Here is a 16,064-nt window from a genome sequence, read left to right as displayed (position 1 = left end):
CTACAATATAGTGGTGTCTTCTCAGTGAAATCATCCTGCTTCCTTATGGCTGCAGTAGAGTACAGTCCTGACCATGACCTAAGAGTCTAGGGAAAGGAGATGGGTGGAGAATGCATGGGTTATTAAAACTGGTATGCAGATCTGCGTACCAGACTTGAATAAAATGAACAAATAAAAACAAAAAGCAAAAACTACTGTCATGTGGCCTATGAAATTAACAGAATGGGAACACATGCCCACATTAGGATACAGCATAGTATATTATTCAAGTTGTAACTACAAATGTATTTCTTAAGAAGTTCATAGGCATACTTTTCTCTCTAAATACTTTTACTTTATGAATCATCCATTGAACTTTCTCTACATTTAAAAGATGTGTGATGTCCTTCAACTAGTTTATAAATACCTTGTGTTCAGAAGCCGTGTTTACTGACCCTCATAAAGAGCTCTTCAGACCTTCATTTTATGCTTCTTCTGCCTCTACCCTAACCGACTTCATTCATTCATTCTTTCATTCATTCAACCAACCAACAATGACATTGCCTACCACCACATCAAGAGCATGAAGGTAACTAGGCGTGTTCTCTTAGCAGTCTCTTCTCCAGAAGTAAGAGGTAGGCCCGCCTGCTCAGGGAGATAGCGTGCCCTTCTCTCCCAGGCTCTCGTGGATCTGTTCCCACCTTCCCTCTTGAAGCTCCATCAGGTCTCTTTCTTTCAGCCTCAAGTCCCCCTGCAATGGCACCCAGCTCCTGGCTTCTGAGATCCCTGTGCCCAGCAATATCAGAATACCTATGATTCTTCAAGCGTGGCTTGCAGGAGCCTGTTCATACAAGTGAGTTGGCCTGTGATGCCTTTCTATGCCCCCTTCCCTGAGAACTTCCCATGTCTCCTTCAAAACAGCATAAAATATCCTCACCTCCTTAAAAATGGCCTTGTCCTCTTACTAGTAACTACTTCCTCTTCTGTGATCCACAGCGCACCATCTTGTCACCTAGGATCAGTTCCCACCCAGCAGGGCGCTTGCTTTGTTATGTGCTCATGCTTCCTCCTTAGACGGAGCCCTTGTGTGCAGGGATTATGTCTTGGAATCATGACCTCCCTGTAAGACTGTCACACACAGTTGATATTTTAACAAATGTTTGTGCCGTAATTCTGCGTTTTCCCCTCTTACTAACTAGGACTTGATAAAAGTAAACACTCATGTCATTTTTATTCTCTAATAGAAGCCTTCCTTTGATGATGTGCCTTCCTGTGGATTCTTCCAGACATGGGAGAGAATATGCTTTTAAAATCCTTTTGGCTCTTCCTCTTTTGTCCCTAGCTAGTTCTCCTAGACTCACAGAGGGCATTCAATAGCTGCCTATAACCTCCCTGTCCTCATCTCACACCACCCTATCCAACCTCTAGAGGGAAGAAGCAAATAAGAGTCTTGACCACCCTTCTCACCATCCTATTAAATAACAAAACATAAGGAAAGGGGGACATGTGTTAAAGCCACACCAAACACATGCACCCCCACGTGGGCACACATGCATACCTAAAATCATCTCACTTTGTTAACATCAGCGTGTGGGTGTGTGCATGTGTGTGTATGTGTACACACACATATATATATATATATATATATATATCTTGTATATATCTGTGATATATACACATATATGTATATCCATAGATAAATATGTATATATATGTATGTATATGTGTGTGTGTATATATATATATGTATATATCGTAATCTATTTTCTGTTGCCATAACAAAGTACCTGATACTGGGAAATTTATAAAGAATAGAGGTTTCTTTAGCACAGTGTTGGAGGCTTGGAATTCCAAGAACATAGCACTGGCATCTTGTGAAACCCTCCTTCCTGCATCATAACATGGCAGAGGACATCACTTAAGACAAACAGGCTTGCCAGAGAACTCACTGTTACAACAAGGTCACTCTTACTAACCAATTAATCCAGGAATAGATTTACCCATTCATGAGGGCAGAGCCCTTGTGACCCAAGCAACTTCCAAACTCCCACCTGCAAATACCAATAGCATATGAATTGGGGTATTAAGATGTTTGCAACATGTGAATTTGAGGTACACATTCAAATCATAGCAACATATCGATGCATTAAATATTTCCAGTAGGTCTACAAAGTTGGCATTTTGATCATCTTCAAGAGCTGAGAAATGCGAATCCCTTCCCTCTGATCCAGCCTCTAGGAAGTAGGGCTAGGATTCAAACTCCAGTCAACCTCACATCAAGGTGGATACACTTTATGTTACTTATATTGCTTCAAAAATAGGGAGAATTGATTAGCCTTAGTGATTGTGTGGCTTATAGGTATAAGTTGTGGTAGATGGTTCCTAACTGCACTGTGCATACATCATGAAACTACAAATTGTTTACTCAGCTGTGATTTATTAGGCCTAAAATATGTTCATAACCACTGAATATGCAACTCACAGAAGATCATTGTTCACTGAGGAATTATTTAATTTCTGTTTGCAACCTTCCATCTGAGACAGAGGCTACCCATGCTTCAGATGAGAAAATGAAGGACCAGAGAAGAGCAGAATGATCTAGTTCAGAGCACAGCCCCATTGTGGACCTCAGAGTATGAGTCTGACCATTATGCTTGAGGAGACGAGTCCACGGAGTGCTTTGGACCAGGAGGGTGGGGGGTGGGGGGCAAATTGACACCCTCTGTAATTAAGGAACCCAAACAACTCAAACAACTGACTAAACTAGAAGGGTCACCAAGTTGATACGACAGGGCCATTCATGAAAAGGGGATGGGAAAGGCAGTGAAAGCATTTTTCATTTCACAAATATTTGAAGGCCTTGTTTGTAAAAAAATCCCAGCCAAGAGCCAGCTTTGAATTTTGCATCCCCATTTCCCGGACTTTTCACACTGATTACATATTCATACAGGCTATTCCAGCTTTAAAGTCAATGCAACCCTGCACATTATGTGTGGGTAAAATTATGAAGAGAACAATTTGTTTCAGGCTGCATATATTTTCTTCCTTTGCTAGTTCTGTACTTGCTGGGTACTTGTTATGTGTCAGGTGCTCCATAGAGTTTTGGTGAAGAACGAGAAGTGATCGTTTTCACATCAGAAAATTAAATAGGCACCAGAATATGCTTCTATTTTTAAAAATTGACAAGTAAGCACATTAGGCAGCAATAAATAATGTGTGGGCATATTTAAAGCACCTTTAGGATGAACAGATCAGCAGAATGCAGCATCCAAAGAACAGGTTTTGGTGCTATAAATATGGCTACTGCATATTTCAACTCCCAACAACCATAGTCAGGATGTCAAATTCAAGTACCTTCTGTAGAATTGTCCAAAAGGTGATTTCTTACAAAACGCTTGCAAAATAAGTACTTTTGCAAGGAGAGAGTTTGTAAGATGATAGTTTCTAAAGAGACAAAAAGAAAAGTCCTATTTATTTGGATTATAATTGTCCAATGGGAAATGGATGGAAGCTTGGATGTCTGCCACATTAGTTGACATGAAGGAGATGAAACAACTCTTCCCCTAATTCCATTTCCAAATGGAAAATGTGCACCATCTCTTGGAAGCTCCCATCTTTGCCACGCTAGCCTCCATCAGAAATATATTCCTGGTACCTACAAGGTGTGTAAAAAATGTGTAAGAATCGTATTCTAAAGAGTTAAATTCCCTGGGCTTTTGTTCTATGGTGAAGAAGGTGCAAGTGTTAAATCTAACAGATTCGGTTGCTTGCATAACCTCTCTGAACCGGTTGCCTGATTTGTAAAACGGGATGTTATTACTTTCTGTACAGGTTGAAAGAATCTAATGTGATAAATTATGCAGAAAGCCTGGCCCATAAACAAGTCTTATGTGACTTTTCAGCCATATCACTACATATCATCTACTCATTTTAAATTTAAACGACTAATTTCAGTGGTAGAAACAGAATGAAACAAATGCAGTTCCAGAACCTCCCATGCCCTCAAATATGCAAATTGCTTCATACAGTACCGTTTCCTGGAGTAGTTCCTATTCCCACCCCTGGAACATTCCTGGTTCCCCTAGCAGTCACACCGCCCACTGAATGGTTCAAACACTTCCCCAGTCTACTTTGAGCAACTGTGAATCCTTCTGTCTGCACAATTATTTTTATGGACCATGCATATTTAACTGGGAGAACAAGGAACCTACTCCAGGGTTGAGGAATAGTGATGTTCGTGCTGTTCCCCCTTGGGGCTGTGTGTGGGCCAGTCAGCTCATTTGGTTGGCATGTCTTGCTGATAGAACAGAGGGATGGCCTCCGTCCACATGTGAGCCATCCACTACTCTGTTCCTGGTGCCGCATAACTAAGCTTGGCTGTGGAACAAATCCCCCAAGTGCTGAGTGGCCCTTCTGCTTTCTTGTCACTTGTCTCATCATCTCGGATTTAGCACCATTTGTTCATTAAAACGAATCAATCCTGAATGCCTGCTACGTGCTGGGCCCATGCTGGGTGCTGGGCTGAGTTCTGTAGACCTGCACCCTGCCCTCGTGGGGTCGAAAGTCAGATTTAAGAAGAAGGCACAGACAAGCAAAGAAGCAACCATGCGATTGAAAATTCTAAAAATAACCACGTGAGGAGTGGACAGATTGCACTTGTGGAAAGTAGCGGGAAGGACATGAGTAAAGAGGGCAGCCACTGAAGACCTCTCTCCAGGGGGGTGGCATGTAAGCTGAGACCTGAGTTGGGGAGAGGGAGCCAGCCATTTGAAGAACAATGAGAAGACCAAACAATACCCATTCTTTCGAGTATGTGTAGTGAACCCCTTCTTGCTGGGTACTGTGACTACTGTGAGAATATGGATACAACCTCTGCTCAGGGTACTTGCGCTGTGACAGGGCTGAGACACTACCACCACACCCTCCACAGGCCCTCAGTGATGTTCAGAGGCTGTGCCCGGCATCAAGAGAAAGCACATGTCTTTCTTGCTCCCCACTCTCTGGCCTCTCCTCCCAGGACCTGATGCAACTGGCACCACATTTGATAGGAATGTAGGTTTACTTTTGAAAGAGGAGTGAAAACAATGAAGTTGTAAACTCTCTGGTTTGGGAAGCAAAGTCATTCTTTATCCATACCTGCAATCCATGTTTTCATGTGTTAGGAAAAAACCACAACCACTGTGCATCTTCTAAGTCCTTAACCAGAATCTGAACATGTTTTCTTCTCGTTTCTTATATCACCTTATTTTTCCAGAATGTTTTATATTTGTCAAAAAATTTCGCTTTTCTTTTTGTTGTTGTTTTATGTCTTTTGGGTCCTCATAACAGCTCTGTCAATGCAGAGGGCAGGTTTGGAGTATCAGTGAAGCAAAAAGTTAACAGAAATTATGCTTTGGTTTCTTTACAAAGTACCCTCTCCCCAGCGCCTGAGCTTTCTTAATATGGAATACCCCACGTTCCAAATGTTCGTTTTGATGAGGGAATTTTTAAAAGCACAAGCAGAAAGGCACATGGGGTTTTTTGTTTGGTTGGCTTTCATTTGTTTGTTGCAGTGCTGAGAATCAAACCCAGGGCCTCATGCATGCTAGGCAAGCGTTCTACCACCAAGCTTCATGCCCAGCCCAAGGCATGTGCTTTTAATCTGGTCTTTGCCACCTAGATAAGACGTCATCTTGAGCCTGGGTTTTCCTCCCTGTAAACAGATACCAACACCAAATCCAGAGTTTATGGGGAGACAAGGAAACCCCAAGCCCAGCGCCTGGACTGGCAGTCGCAGCACCTACAGAGGGCCTCTGTCCTTTGGCCACTTTATCTCAGTGCTCCAGAGAAGCTGAATTCAGCAGATGCATGGAGAGTACTACTCACAGAGCTTTTTGTCCCTGCCAAACCTGCTCCTCCTGTCCGCATGACGGTGGTATTTGGCAACACTGTCCTCCCAAGCCCAATTTTTCAGTCATCCTTAAACAGAACCCCCCCTCCTTTACTTCCTGCATCCAAAACTCACCCACCCTGCCCTCTGCCTCCTAGTCTGCTTTCTCTTCCCATTGCCACTCATTTATCCATCCAGCAGCTGTTTATTGAGCACTACTGTGTGCAGCCACTATGCAGGACATGCTGTAGGAACAAGAACTACTCCTGACCCTCAACCCCACTCACTCGAATTTTTTCCATTTATTGACCTATGGATGTCTTTTTTTTCCAATCAGCTTTCAGTATTGAAATCAGAATTATTGTCATAATCCAACTCTGATCTTATACTTCTTGAAAACTTTAGTCGGTCCCCGTCGTCGGCTGCAACGTGACAAAAACTGCTTATGGTTACTGAGCTCACGCTGTGTGCCCAGCACTGTTCCAAACGTCTTGTCTAATTAAGCTGAAGACCAAATTCCTTTAGAAGGCCCTTCACCCTCTAGCTGTCACCCACCTTTTCCACCTCTTGTCCTGCCACTCACACACATGGTCCCCCCTTGCCAAAATCAATTGGGAACTAGATAAACTTTCAAAACAATAACAAACACGTCATGATCTTGTGCTTCTGCCCGCTCTTGAGCCTTTACACCTGATCTTGCCTCTGCCTATAAGTTCCTTCCCTTTCTTCTCAACCTGGAAAACTCCTACTCATCTGAAGCCGTCTCCCACGGCATGAGGCCATCTGCAGCGCCCCCAGGCAGACAGCATCCCTACCATGCCACTCTGAACCTATTCCCCATGTGCATCCATCACTTCACCTTTTTTGCCAGACCAGGAGCTCCTTGAGACAATAATTATGTCCCACTCATGTCTGTGCACCCTAAGCAACCTCACATGGACCAGCACAGCCAACCCTCGAGGCATATCTGTTGAGCGAATGCATACGCACTACTCCTGGCTCAGTGTCTGTGCCCCCAGCACTGCCTGACTCTCGGAATAGAAGCTGCCCGTGGAGACTGGGACCTGTAGGATGGTGACAGTTGTCAAGGACACCTTTCACTCAACTTGCGCGGCTCTTCAACACACTCTCTTCCTTTCGTGTTTTGCACTTTGGTCTTGGCTCACCTGGGTATGGTCAAGATGGGAAGCATTGGTAGGCAGGGCAGAGAGAGTGAAGAGGATTTTTTTTCTTCCTTAAATATGACCTCTCTGGTCTCCATCATCTACATTACATGCAAAATAACTTGTAAGCCTCTAAAAGTAGCCTTCTGCCCAAATTTTCATCTAAGATCCCTCCAAACATTTGGAAAAGCAGTATCTGGGAAGGAAGACCAGACACTTGTAATTTAAAATTGATGTTTAAAATTCAAATTATCCATTCTCCTAAGGTCTCCGGTTGTGGGAAGAAAAGCAGTAGGTCATGGACCATGGCAACCAGAAGTCCTCCCACTTCCTGAAACAAAATTCAACAACTATATAAGGAACAAAAGTATTTGATTCTGAGCGTCTGAAGATTGGCTTTTTTCTTTTTGTCCGTCTCTTGGGAAAGTTCAGGAAATTTTCTAAAGTCACGATGATTTAATTATCAAGTAAACTGAACCAGTCAGGCAAAACCCATTTGTTCTGTGGTCTTAAACATCAGTTCTGATTCTCTAGCTTCCTAATAAATTGCTTGGCAGTCCAAATTAACCAGTTATACATCTATTTGACCTTGTATATAGACAAAATATTAGCCTTGGGGACATTCTAGAGAATAAGTTCTAATTCTAGGTTTAAACACTCTTGATTTTAGTCCCTTTTATACTAAAATGAATAAAAAGGTGATAACAATCTTTCCTCCTGTAAAATTCTTGTAAATGAGTGTCATGGACTGTTCTAAGATTTAGATCCTATTCAACTTCTACAGGGAATAGAGATTTTGCAGAGAGCCCTAAATAGTTATAAGATAGGGGGAAAAAAGTGTTTGAAAAGTTACATTTTATTAAATTCCTAGCTAGATGCAGAATTTTTTAAGTCTCAAGTTTATAATTTAAATTATTCAGTTTTTGGTTTGCCCAAATGCAGTCTTTTTGTGGTTTTAAAACAAGCCATACTTATGTGAGATTCAAATGCTTCATAAAACCATGTTAATAAGACTTGTTTCATGAACGCTGTTTGGGAAGGTGGCATCTCTTCTCCTGACCTCCTTAATTAGCATTTCTCATATGCAGCACCTCACTAGAGAGGACACTGTAGCCAAGCATCCTGCAAGGATTTCTACCCTGACTCCTCGCCTCCCCACAGGGAGCCTTCAACACATTCTGTCATGTTCATGAGATGGGAATGTCATTTTTAAAATGAACTTTGATGAGAGATAAATAAAAACAAAGAAAAGCTAGGGGAAGGGAAGCCACTTACGTCTCAAAGAATTAAAATATGGGACTTCAGCACTGGAGACATTTGTCCTAAAGTGATGTTAGTAAATTCTTTAAATAATTGAGATTCAGATCATTCTACAGTCAGAAGTTAAAAGGTCATTTTTCACATATGCAGAGCGAACTTTGGCATTTAACTTCGTCATGAAAAATTGCAAATTACTTGAAACTCATGAAAATTGAACCAGGGATTTCAGGAAGATTTAATTTAAGCATAGGTGAAAAAAAAAATGTGATGTGATCAGCAAGTGTGATATTTACACTATGGCATTTTCATCATTAATTACACATTTCATGGGTGTCGAGTACCCACTGTGTGAGTGACATTGTATTATTTAATTAATGACATGCTCCACACTATCATTCTTGGGCAATATAAGAATAATTCACCAATTTTTCGTCATATGTTGTTGTTCTGTCCAGTTTAATTTGACAGTTATCTTGAAGTGAGAAATGAATCATTCCTCACAATGTGACTGGCATATGTAAGTAATGAGCTCAGTGACAGTTAGAGTATAAGTCTCATTTTCTATCAAACACTAGATTGTCATACTCTTTTCATTGGAAACTTGTAAATTATGATGAATTATCTTGGCAAGTGGGGATATTGTTTTTCCATTTGATAGTTCAGCATTGCTTTTCCATCTTCCTGTTACTGTTACTTTCCTATCTTTTTTTTTTTGTTGGGGGTGGGTACCAGGGATTGAACTCGGGGACACTCGACCACTGAGCCACATCCCCAGCCCTGATCTATATTTTATTTAGAGACAGGGTCTCACTGAGTTGAACTCTCAACCCTCCTGCCTCAGCCACCCCAGCTACTGGGATTACAGCCATGTGTCAACACACCCGGCTTACTTTTCTATCAAAATTTTCCATCATACTTTTGATCCAGAAACCCTACTTCTGGTTATTTATCCAAAGGAGTTTACCTCAGGGTCTCAGACGTGCACGCCCACGTTCATGGCAGCATTATTCATGGCACGCAAACAACCACACATCCATAGATGGATGAAGAAAATGGGGCATCTACGTACAATGGAATATTATTCATCCTTTACAAAATAATGGAATTCTGCCATTTACAACAACATGGATGGACCTGGAGGACATTTTGCTTACTAAATAAGCCAGGCACAGACAGTAGGTGCTGTGTGATCTCCCTTACACATGGAATCTAAGTCAGATTCACAGAAGCATAAAGTTGAATGGCGGAGGGAGAAATGGGTATGTGATGACAAAGGGTACAAAGTTTCAGTGCGGCAGAGTAATACATTCTGGAGATCCGGACAGCATAGCGCCAAAAGCGAACAAGACTGTGTTGTGTACCAAGACGGTAGATCTTTTGTGTTAGTCAGCTTTGAGTTTCTGGGACAAAAATACCTGACAAGAACAACTTAGAGGAGAAAAAGGTTCTTTGGGCTCATGATTTCAGAGGTGCATTCCATGGTCTGCTGACTCCATTGTTCTGGATCTAAGGAAAGGCAGACCATCATGACCAAAGCGCAGGACAGAGGGGAGCTGCTCCCCTCACGGACCAGGAAGCAGAGAGACAGAAGGGAGGGGCCTAGGGAAGATGAGCCCTGCCAGAGCACAGCCCCTGAGACACACCTCCTCTATCCAGGGCCCCTGCCCGTGTGACTCCGCAGTTGGTCCATTCAAACTAGAATGTGCTGATTAGGTTACAGCCAGCATAATGGAATCCTTTTACCTCTGTACCCCTTTGGAGGAGGACACTTCATATCCAGACTACAAGATCTTGTGCTAGGTTCTCATAACACACACACACACACACACACACACACACAAAAGATAATAATAATAAAAGGGACAGAAGGATCCTCTGGGAGGGGATGAATACGCCTATGGCCTTGATGGTTGTGAGGAATTCTCGACTGTCTACTTATCCCCAAATTCATCAAGCTGTATACTTGTATATTAAGTAGGTGCAGCTTTTGCATGTCAGTCATATCCCAATAAGGGCATTTAGAATATATGCATTTTTTTTTTAATTTTTTCATATGGTATGCCAAGTTAATATTTTTTTCATGGAGCATGCTTAGTTTGAGACCATCATTCAAAAGTTCTGTGGCTGGTTTGTTTGAGATGTCTTGTGCTTGTGTCCAGTTTGGCTTGGTTCTGAACCACCTTCTACTATGCTACATGCTAGAAATACAACAAGAATAAGGCTTACACAGATGAATGGATAAAGAAAATGTGATACACACACACACACACGATGGAATATTACTCAGCTTTAAAGAAGAATAAAATTATGGCATTTGCTGGTAAATGGATGGAGTTGGAGAATATCATGCTAAGTGAAATAAGCCAAACCCAAAATACCAAAGACCGAATGTTTTCTCCGATATGGATCTGTGGATGCTAATTCACAATAAGGAGTGGGGGTGCTAGGGAAGAATGAAGTTGTTTTAGGTAAAGGGGAGTGAAGGGAGGGGAAGGGGAATGAGGATAGGAAGGACAGTAGAGTGAAACAGACATTATTACCTCGGGTACATATATGACTACATGATCGATGTGATCACACAATATGTACAATCAGAAAAATGAGAAATTATACTCCATTTATGTATGATTATCAAAATGCATAAATACATTATATTGTCATGTATAACTAATTAGGACAAATAAAAAACATTTTTAAAAAGAATAAGGCGTACTTCTCCCTTCAAGGAGATGTTGGCCTAGAGAAGGAAACACATAAATATCTAGTGGTAGCACATGCCATAAACAGCAGGAGTGGGTGGCAAAGGGTTTGGCCCAGCTCATGGGAAAATCTGCTGAGGGGACACACCTGGGCTTAAGAACATGAAGGAAGTGACCCAGGTTATTACAGATGAACTGTTCTGATCTTCAGATCTTCCTTCACCCCCAGAATCGTTCCTTCTCTCCCTATCTGTATGAGACAGTTGGCAGCAGAGGTTTCTCCGCTCATCCCCTCCACTGGTCCACCTGGTAATCTGCCACAGCCCCCTCTCCACACCAGGATGGGGTGACCAGCACCGTCAGCAGCTAGGGACTCCCCATCTTTTTAATGACTCTCTATTCTCCAGCTTTGTGAATCGCAGCTGGTCTAAGCCAAGAGGAAGAGGGAGAAAAAATCAAGAGGTGCTCACACCTCCCCCTTCCTAGGATCGTTATCCACAGCCAAACCTCCATGAGCAGGAGCTTTTAGCTAGCTGATGTCAGCCCTCGCTTTGAGAACAAGAGACAATGACAACCAACTGCTCCTAAGAATTTATTTATCAGAAGGAGCACAATCTTCCGGGACACTGCTGGGGCCTGTGTGCATTCCTCAACCACCTTCCGCGGCAGCACACACTGTGACCCAGTGACAAATGGCCTTCCCAGGGCATGACTCAGATGCAGCGCAGCACTCCCAAATATCAGGGAAAAAAGCGCATCGATAAACTGCAGAAAGGCAGGAGAGGAAAAAATATGCATACATTTCTAGGAAGAATTTTGACAAAGACACAACAACAATAAAATTTATCACTTTAACCAAAAGATATACTAATTAAATAATTGAATTAAGCAAAAATTTCATGCATTCCATATGTATATCATTATACTAGATAACACACTACCACATTATCTAAAGGTAATTGAGGTTTTATCATGTAAATATGCATGAATGCAGCCCTTGAAAATTGCCTTAATTAAAAAAAGGTTTTAATTATCTGGGTATCATTACTGACTGACCGAGATGGCAGATTGCCCTCTGATCTATCACTACCTTTTCCCAGCCGGGGATGCCTATTGTGGCAGTAAGGATTTTGGAATAATGGTAAGCAGTAGAAGAAAAATCAACAGAATCCTTTCTCTGATAGTTATGTTAATAAACTTGAAAATACTTAGAATGATTGCAGTGTTCATAATACAAGAGTGCCAGTTTGGATAAGCACCCAGTTTTACATCTAAATGAATCTCTAAGAAGAAACCAACACTTTGGAACTGAAGACAGGCATGGTGCTAGAAACTTCCATTAAAATTCTCTCCCTTGAGCCATAGCATCTTGGGAGCGAACTGGCAACATGATACGATGTGTATAAAGAGCATTAATCTTGGAGTCAGAACTATATTTATATGCGGACTTTGTCACTGCTCGGACAAGTTCCTTAAATTTCCTGAGCCTCAATTTATTCATTTCTAAAGTGGAGATAATTACTAACCTTGTAACATTGAAACGGTAAGGTAAACACAGCGATATATTTTCTATTTCATCTGATGTGTGTGTTCCCTTCCCAGCTGATGTGTGGATTTTCCCTCTTCCCACAAAACCTCTCCCTATGTTCAGCTAAAACTCCAGATATTTTTTCGCACCATTGGCAAAAGCCATTATCTTCCCCATCTCCAACTTGCACAATTGATTTCTTTTGGAACCTTAATGTAGGACATTACATTTGTCCCTGTTAAAGTGCATCTTTCTGGAACCATCGTTGCCTCTCAGCCTATTGGGGGAATTTTGAATTTTGTATTGTGCCTTATTATTGTATTAAATATCCTTCTCCGTTTTATGTCATTGAAAGATCTGATAAGTGTTCATCTCTGTCTACTTTGATGCCATTAATAAAAATATTGAAGGGAACAGAATCCAGGGGCAGAGCCTGTGGCATTCAATCAGTGGTCCCCCTACAGGTTGTGACAGAGCCATTCATCAAGCTTCTTGGGTGTAGATGTACAACCAACTGCAAAGTCACCTAATTTTTCACTCATAGAGCCCCCCCCCCCATTTATAGATAATGAAAGACTTTATCAAGTGCTTTATTGGAATCAAAGACACTCTGTCTATGGCATTCTCCCGGTCTGTCAACCTCATACTAATAGCTCTGTCAAAAAAAGGAAATTAATATAGTTTGGCAAAAACTTATTTTTAATGAGACCACTGAAGTTAGAAGAGTGGCTGATGGCAGAGGGATCGTGGGCAGAGTGAAGGTTCCTGGACAGCCATTGAGCTGCTTTTGGCTGGTTGTGGTGTTAGGCTGATGAGCTGACCAAGTTCATGTGTGGACTCAGCTCTCCCAGTGCCAAGCACTGAAAGAAGTTAACAATTTTTAAGACTCATTTTATTCCAGGCACTGTGCTAAGTGCTTTGCATATGTCTCATTTTAATTCTGAAGATAACACTAAGAAATAGAATTGTTTTTTAACACTATTATTTTGGATGTGTTTAGGTGAGGCTAAGAGAAGTTAAATAATTGACCAAAAGTCATTTATAGTTAGTGGCAGAGCCTAGACTCACATCCAAGTCACACCAAGCCCTGCTCTTAATCACTGTGTCCTCATGAGCAGATCCTGTTCTTAAGGGGTGTTGATTTAATTTAATTGAGGAGAGGATAGCTGTTAATATATGGTGGGAAGGATTTACTAACTGACTAAATACTCTGGCACCACCCACATCTTCAACACACCCTTTCCTAGTAGCTAGGTACCCTAAAAGCTGATTCAGAGATTGCTGCTTCCTGGCCCAGATGGCACTATAGGAAATGAGATTTAAGGGTTGTTTTGTTGGAATCAATACAGCCCTAATGAAATAACCCTTGCCTTGTGGCAGAGGACCTCACAAGTGGTCAGGGAGTTTGCTTACTTCAGATGCAGTCTTTCCCAGTGACACTGCCAAGGCTAGGCACTCTAATTCTTTTTCCATTGCTTCACTGATTGGATCTACCCTACCCCTTACTTCCCCTCCCGACCCTGACACATACCTTCTCTGTTTGGCTGTGTTTCCATGTCACTGATTAAACTATAGTCAGATCTCCAGTCTATTCCATTGACTTTTTTCTGGACTAGGAAGTCATTATGACTCCATTCACACTGTTGATGTGATCATTTAGTCCCCAGAATGCAACCTTATTCTAGATCGGAAGGGTCATCTCATTATCGTCACCCTTTCCCCCCAAGTAAAGCACCCATGCTGGTGCTCAGTGATGACTACACTCTTTTTAAACATTCACAAGCCATTTGTTCTAAGTATTTAGAAAGTATTAGCATTCTTACCAACGTGTCGTGGCCAGAATTAAGAAGCTCAAAAATCCACCCTTATATGGGAAGTCAGTACTAATTTATTGTGTACACACGACAGAGAATATGTTAGTCATCCATTAGGAGTAGACTCTTACTGCAAAGTGACCCTGTAGGTCACATTTCCCTGGAGATGCACTGGGCATCTGACACCCAGTACATTCCAGAAGAACAGAGATCTCTCTCTGGAGCAACTTGAATTATAGCCTTCAGGAATGCCCTAATTTATACCATGCCTTCTGGGCACTAAATGCCTTCTCCCTGCATCCTCCTTTTTTTAAAACAGCTTTACTAATAGTAATATAATTACAGATCATTATAATTGCCTATTCTTAAGCATATGGTTCAGTAGGTTTTAGTAAACTTATACGGCTGTCAAGCCATCAACCCAGTCCAGTTTTAGACTATTTTCATCATTCCAAAAAGTTCCTCACATCCATTGTAGTCAGTCTCCGTTCCCATTCCCACCCCAGGCAACCACAGATCTGCTTTATATAGTTTTGTATTTTCTAGAGACCTCATATAAATGGGATCATACAATACATAGTTCTGTGTGTCTGGCTTCTTTGACTTAGCAGAAGGTTTTGGAGGTCCACCCATGCTGTAGCCTGTACCTGTAGCCCATTCCCTTTTCTTACTGAGCTATAGACCACTGCATGAATATGCCATGTTTTACTTAGCCCTTCACCAGGTCGTGGGACATTTGGATGGCTTCAAATTTTCAGCTGTTGTGAGTAATGCTTTTTAAACATTCATGAACAGATCTTCAGGTGTACATATGTTTTCATTCCTCTTGGATGGCTAGCAAGAAGTGGACTTGATGGATTGTATTTTAAGAAACTGAGTCATATTTTCAAGAGACTGGCAGTGTTCCAAAAGCAGCTATGCCACTTTTTATTCCGACCAGCAATTCAAGGGCTCCAGCGCCCCTACCTACATCTTCACCACCACTTGGCATTATCTGCCTTTCTATTCTGGCCATCCTAATGGCTGTAAAGGAATTCCCAGTTTTATTCTGCATGCAGCTGTCCAGGAGATATGGAAGGGGACAGTGGTGGGGGGGAGGTGGTGATGATGGAAGTAAAGGGGTGATAAGAAATCTGGCACTGTCACCCTCTGTTCTTTCTCATGTTGAACCTATGTTTGGGACAAACATCATCTGCTTTCCCTAGAAGTACACTTTTAAGCCCTTAACATCCTTTTTCTCAGCATTAATGGGCACAGTGGACACCCAGTTCTCCAGCACTATAGTATAGCTGGGCTCAGAAAAATCTGCAGATGCCTTTTTAAGACCTGGATTTTAGCTAGTTTCAGATAGATTTTTTTTTTTTTTTTTTTTTTTTTTTTTTGTAGTGCTGGGGATTGAACCCAGGGCCTTGTGCTTTTGAAGCAAGCACTCTACCAACTGAGCTATATCCCCAGCCCTAGATAGATTTTGATCTCCTCCCACATCAAATTCCTTTATCAGAGCTGCTGACAGGAAATAGAATTGACTGGATTGAATTCATTGCCTCTTTCACTATCCTCTGATGGAGGGTGTTATATGACATAAAGTAGCTAAACAGCAAGAGAGAGGTGGAGCTGTAACAGAGCAGAAAAGACCATTTATAATCCAAACATTGGATAACCAGGCCCTCACTTACCTTGTATTGTCTCTTGCAATTCAGTTTGTCTTATAGCCTCTCTTTGCAGATATGGTTATATTTTAGTTAGCTTTTT

At 41.7% G+C, this 16,064-nt stretch overlaps 1 protein-coding gene across 15 annotated transcripts in view; it reads left to right on the top strand.

Annotated features, from left to right (window-relative positions):
* Positions 1–16,064, top strand: part of ANKS1B (ankyrin repeat and sterile alpha motif domain containing 1B) — a 1,201,009-nt gene that overhangs the window by 1,104,057 nt on the left and 80,888 nt on the right. The gene's annotated exons all lie outside the window — the stretch shown is intronic.

This window comes from Sciurus vulgaris (genome assembly GCF_902686455.1).
Source record: "Sciurus vulgaris genome assembly, chromosome: 5".
In the NCBI taxonomy this organism is placed as follows: Eukaryota; Metazoa; Chordata; class Mammalia; order Rodentia; family Sciuridae; genus Sciurus; species Sciurus vulgaris.
The sequence above is the reverse complement of the archived record's forward strand: the minus strand, read 5'-3'. Positions and strand labels throughout refer to the sequence as shown.